Source organism: Arachis hypogaea, chromosome 18 (genome assembly GCF_003086295.3).
Source record: "Arachis hypogaea cultivar Tifrunner chromosome 18, arahy.Tifrunner.gnm2.J5K5, whole genome shotgun sequence".
In the NCBI taxonomy this organism is placed as follows: domain Eukaryota; kingdom Viridiplantae; phylum Streptophyta; class Magnoliopsida; order Fabales; family Fabaceae; genus Arachis; species Arachis hypogaea.
The window spans coordinates 95,121,647-95,126,873 of NC_092053.1; positions in this window are offsets into that span (position 1 = coordinate 95,121,647).

Sequence of the window (5,227 nt, forward strand, 5' to 3'; positions counted from 1 at the left end):
AGGTGAAGGATTCATAGGACATTCATAGCTTTAAGACATAGACACTAGACACTAATGATCATGTAATAAAGACACAAACATAGACAAAACATAAAGCATGGAAACCGAAAAATAGAAAAATAAGAACAAGGAAATTAAAGAACGGGTCTACCTTAGTGATGGCGGCTAGTTCTTCCTCTTGAAGATCTTATTGAGTGCTTGAGCTCCTCTATGTCTCTTCGTTGCCTTTGTTGCTCCTCTCTCATAGCCTTTTGGTCCTCTCTGATTTCATTGAGGATAATGGAGTGCTCTTGGTGCTCCATCCTTAGTTGTCCCATGTTAGAACTCAATTCTCCTAAAGAAGTGTTGAGTTGCTCCCAATAGTTGTATGGAGGGAAATGCATCTCTTAATGCATCTCAGGGATTTCTTGATGAGGGACTTCCTCATGCTCTTGTTAAGGTCCATGAGTGGGCTTTCTTGTTTGCTCCATCCTCTTTCTAGTGAAGGGCTTTTGAGATGAATCTCTCCATCTCCCATGACTCGGTGTTGGAAGTAACTGCCTTTCTTTTCCTCTTCCTAGAGGTTTCTCCGGCCTTAGGTGCCATTAATGGTTATGGAAAAACCAAAAGCAGAGCTTTTTTCCACACCAAACTTAATAGGTTTGCTCGTCCTCGAGCAAAAGAAGAAAGAAAGGATTAGAGAAAGAAGAAATGGAGGAGATGGAGGGGAGTAGTGAATTCGGCCAAGGGGGTTAAGTGTGTATGAGGTGTGAAATTGAAGGTTGTAAGGAGGGGTATTGATAAGGTAAGAGAGAGAGGGAATCCATGTGAGAATGGGTGGGTTTGGGAGGGAAATGGTTTGAATTTTAATGGTGAGTTAGGTGGGGTTTATGATGGATAGATGTGAGTGGTGAAGAGGATATGGGGAAGAGGGTAGGATGTGATAGGTGAATGGTGTTTGGGGAAGAGGTATTGATGTGATTGGTCAAGGGTATTTGGGGAAGAGTGTTATAGAGAGGTGTGAAGAGGAGAGAGAGTGAGTTGGGGTAGGTGGAGATCCTGTGGGATCCACAGATCCTGAGGTGTCAAGGAATTCTGCTCCCTGCACCATTCTAGCGTTCAAACACCCTCTATGTGCCAATTCTGGCGTTAAACGCCAGCTCTACTACCTTTCCTGGCGTTAAACACTAGTCTGCTGCCCCTTTCTGGCATTTAACGCCAGCCAGACACCCTTTTCTGGCATTAAACACCAGTCTGTCTGCCATTTCTGGCGTTTAATGCCAGTCAGACGCCAGACACCCTTTTTTGGCGTTAAACGCCCAAAGTGCTGCCTATTCTGGCGTTTAACGCCCAGAATGCTGCCAGACTGGGCGTTAAACGCCCATTCTGCTATCCTTAATGGCGTTTAAACGCCAATAAGCCTGTCCTCCAGGGTGTGCTATTTTTGATGCTGTTTTTTATTTTGCTTTAATTCTGCAGCTATTTTTATGACTTCACATGATCATCAACCTAAAGAACACATAAAATGAGAATGGAATATAAATAAATATAATTAAATAACATTGGGTTGCCTCCCAATAAGCGCTTTTTTAATGTCAATAGCTTGACAGTGAGCTCTTACTAAGCTTCACAGAGACTCAGAGCTTGATGGTGGCCTCCCAACACCAAACTTAGAAGTTGAGTGTGGGGGCTCTATTTTACTCTGTATTGCGAGAAGCTTCTCATGCTTCCTCTCTATGGTTATAGAAGAAGATCCTTGAGCCTTAAACACAAGGTAGTCCTCATTCAATTGAAGGACTAACTTTCCTCTGTCCATATCAATCACAGCTTTTGCTGTGGCTAGGAACGGTCTTCCAAGGATAATGGATTCATCTTCATCCTTCCCAGTGTCTAGGATTATGAAATCAACAGGGATGTACAGGCGTTTAACCTTCACTAAGACATCCTCTACAAGTCCATAAGCCTGTTTTATTGATTTGTCTGCCATCTCTAGTGAGATTCTTATAGCTTGTACCTCAAAGATCCCTAGTTTCTCCATTACAGAGAGTGGCATGAGGTTTATTCCAGACCCCAGGTCACACAGAGCTTTCTTAAATGTCATGGTGCCTATGGTACAAGGTATTAAGAACTTTTCAGGATCTGGTTTCTTCTGAGGTAGTTTCAGTTGAACCAAGGCATTCAGTTCATTGATGAGCAATGGAGGTTCATCCTCCCAAGTCTCATTACTAAATAACTTGGCATTCAGCTTTATGATTGCTCCTAGGTACCGAGCAACTTGCTCTTCAACAATATCTTCATCCTCTTCAGAGGAAGAATCTTCATAAGAGCTCATGAATGGCAACAGTAAGTTCAGTGGAATCTCTATGGTCTCTATATGAGCCTCAGATTCCTCTGGTTCCTCAATGGGGAGCTCCTTATTGGCTAGTGGACGTCCATTAAGGTCTTCCTCATTAGAAATCACTGCCTTTTGACTCTCTCCAGGTTCGGCCATGTTGGGTATATTGATGGCCTTGCACTCTCTTTTTGGATTCTCTTATGTATTTCTTGGGAGAGTACTAAGAGGAGTTTCAGTCACTCTTTTACTCAGTTGACCCACTTGTGCCTCCAAATTTCTGATGGAGGACCTTGTTTCAGTTATGAAACTGAGAGTGGTCTTAGATAGATCAGAGACTATGGTTGCTAAGTCAGAGAGGCTCTGCTTAGAATTCTCTGTCTGTTGCTCAGAAGATGATGGAAAAGGCCTGCTATTGCCAAACCTATTTCTCCCACCATTATTATTATTAAAGCCTTAATTAGGCTTCTGTTGATCCTTCCATGAAAAATTAGGATGATTCCTCCATGAAGGATTGTAAGTGTTTCCATAGGATTCTCCCATGTAATTCACTTCTTCCATTGCAGGATTCTAAGGGTCATAAGCTTCTTCTTCAGAGGAAGCTTCTTTAGTACTGCCGGATGCAGCTTGCATTCCAGTCAGATTCTGAGAAATCATATTGACTTGCTGAGTTAATATTTTATTCTGAGTCAATATGGCATTCAGAGTATCAATCTCAAGAACTCATTTCTTCTGAGTCATCCCATTATTCATAGGATTTCTTTCAGAAGTATACATGAACTGGTTATTTGCAACCATTTCAATGAGTTCTTGGGCTTCTGCAGGCGTCTTCTTCAGATAAAGAGATCCACCAACAGAGTGATCCAATGACATCTTAGACAATTTAGACAGACCATCATAGAATATACATAAGATGCTCCATTCTAAAAGCATGTCAGAAGGACACCTTCTGATCAGTTGCTTATATCTTTCCCAAGCTTCATAGAGGGATTCACCTTCCTTCTGTTTGAAGGTTTGGACTTCCACTCTAAGCTTGCTCAACTTTTGAGGTAGAAATAATTTGGCCAAGAAAGCATTGACCAGCTTTTTCCAAAAGTTCAGGCTTTCTTTAGGTTGTGAGTTCAACCATGTCCTAGCTCTATCTCTTACAGCAAAGGGGAAAAGCATAAGTCTGTAGACCTCAGGATTAACCCCATTGGTCTTAACAGTGTCACAGATTTGCAAGAATTCAGCTAAGAACTGATGAGGATCTTCCAATAGAAGTCCATGAAACTTGCAATTCTGATGCATTAGAGAAACTAATTGAGGCTTAAGCTCAAAGTTGTTTGCTCCAATTTTAGGAATTGAGATGCTTCTTCCGTAGAAGTCAGAAGTTGGTGCAGTAAAGTCACCAAGCATCTTCCTTGCATCTCCACCATTGTTATTGTTTTTGGCTGCCATCTCTACTTCTTTCTCAAAAATTTCTGTAAGGTCCTCTCCAGAGTGTTGTGCGTTAGCTTCTCTTAGCTTTCTCTTCAGAGTCCTTTTAGGTTTAGGATCAGCTTCAACAAGAATGTTCTTATCCTTGTTCCTGCTCATATGAAAAAGAAGAGAACAGAAAAGAAGAGGAATCCTCTATGTCACAGTATAGAGATTCCTTTATGTGAGTAGAAGAATAGAAGAATAGAATGAAGAAGGGAGAAGAAGAAGAATTCGAACACAGAGAGCGGGAGAAGGTTCAAATTTTAAGAAGAAGAGATGTTAGTGAATAAATAAAATAAATAAAAAAAGATGAGAGGGAGAGTGTATTCGAATTTTTAATTAAAAGAAAAGAAAAATATTTTTGTTTTTATTTTAATTATTAATTAGAATTCGAAAAAAATAAAATTAAAATTTAAAACAATTAGTTAATTAAAAAGAATTTTAAAAAATTTGTTAGTGGTTTTGGAAAATTAGAGAGAGAGAAAAGTAGTTAGGTGATTTTGAAAAGGCTAAGAAATAGTAAACTTTTTTAAAATCAAAACAAATAAGTCAAGTGGTTAATTGAAAAAGATTTAAAATAGATTTTGAAAAGATATGAAGTTAGAAAAGGATTTTGAAATTAAATTTTTCAGAAGATATGATTGAAATTTCTTTTGAAAAAGATTTGAAAAGGAAATTAAAAAGATCTGATTTTTGAAATTAAAGTTGATTACTTGACTAACAAGAAACTAAAAGATATAATTCTAGAATTTAAAGATTGAACCTTTCTTAACAGGAAAGTAACAAACTTGAAATTTTTGAATCAAAACATTAATTGTTAGCAATAATTTCGAAAATTATGAAATAGAATTAAGAAAAAGATTTTGAAAATTAATTTTGGAGAATTTTTGAAAAACATGAAAGAAAAATGAAAAGGATTTGATTTTGAAAAAGATTTGAAAAGATAGAATTTTTAAATTGAAATTTTGGCTTGACTAACAAGAAACAACTAAATTTTAAAATTTTTTTTATTAAGTCAACCCAATATTTTGAAATTTATGAGTAAAATAAGGGAAAGATATTATTTTTTATTTTTGAATTTTTAATGAGGAGAGAGAAAAATAACAAAATGACACAAGACATAAGAAATTAAAATCAAAACAACTAATGCATGCAAGAACACTTTGAATGTCAAGATGAACATCAAGAACACTTTGAAGATCATGATGAACATCAAGAACATATTTTTAAAAATTTTTAAGAAAAGAAACACATGCAGGACACCAAACTTAAAAATTTTTAATGTTTAGACTCTATGAATTCGAAAATGCATATGAAAAATAAGAAAAGACACAAAACAAGAAAAATTAAAGATCAAACAAGGAAAATCATCAAGAACAACTTGAGGATTAAGAACACAATGCATATATTTTTGAAAATTTAAGAAAATAAAAAAAATGGAATTGACACCAAACT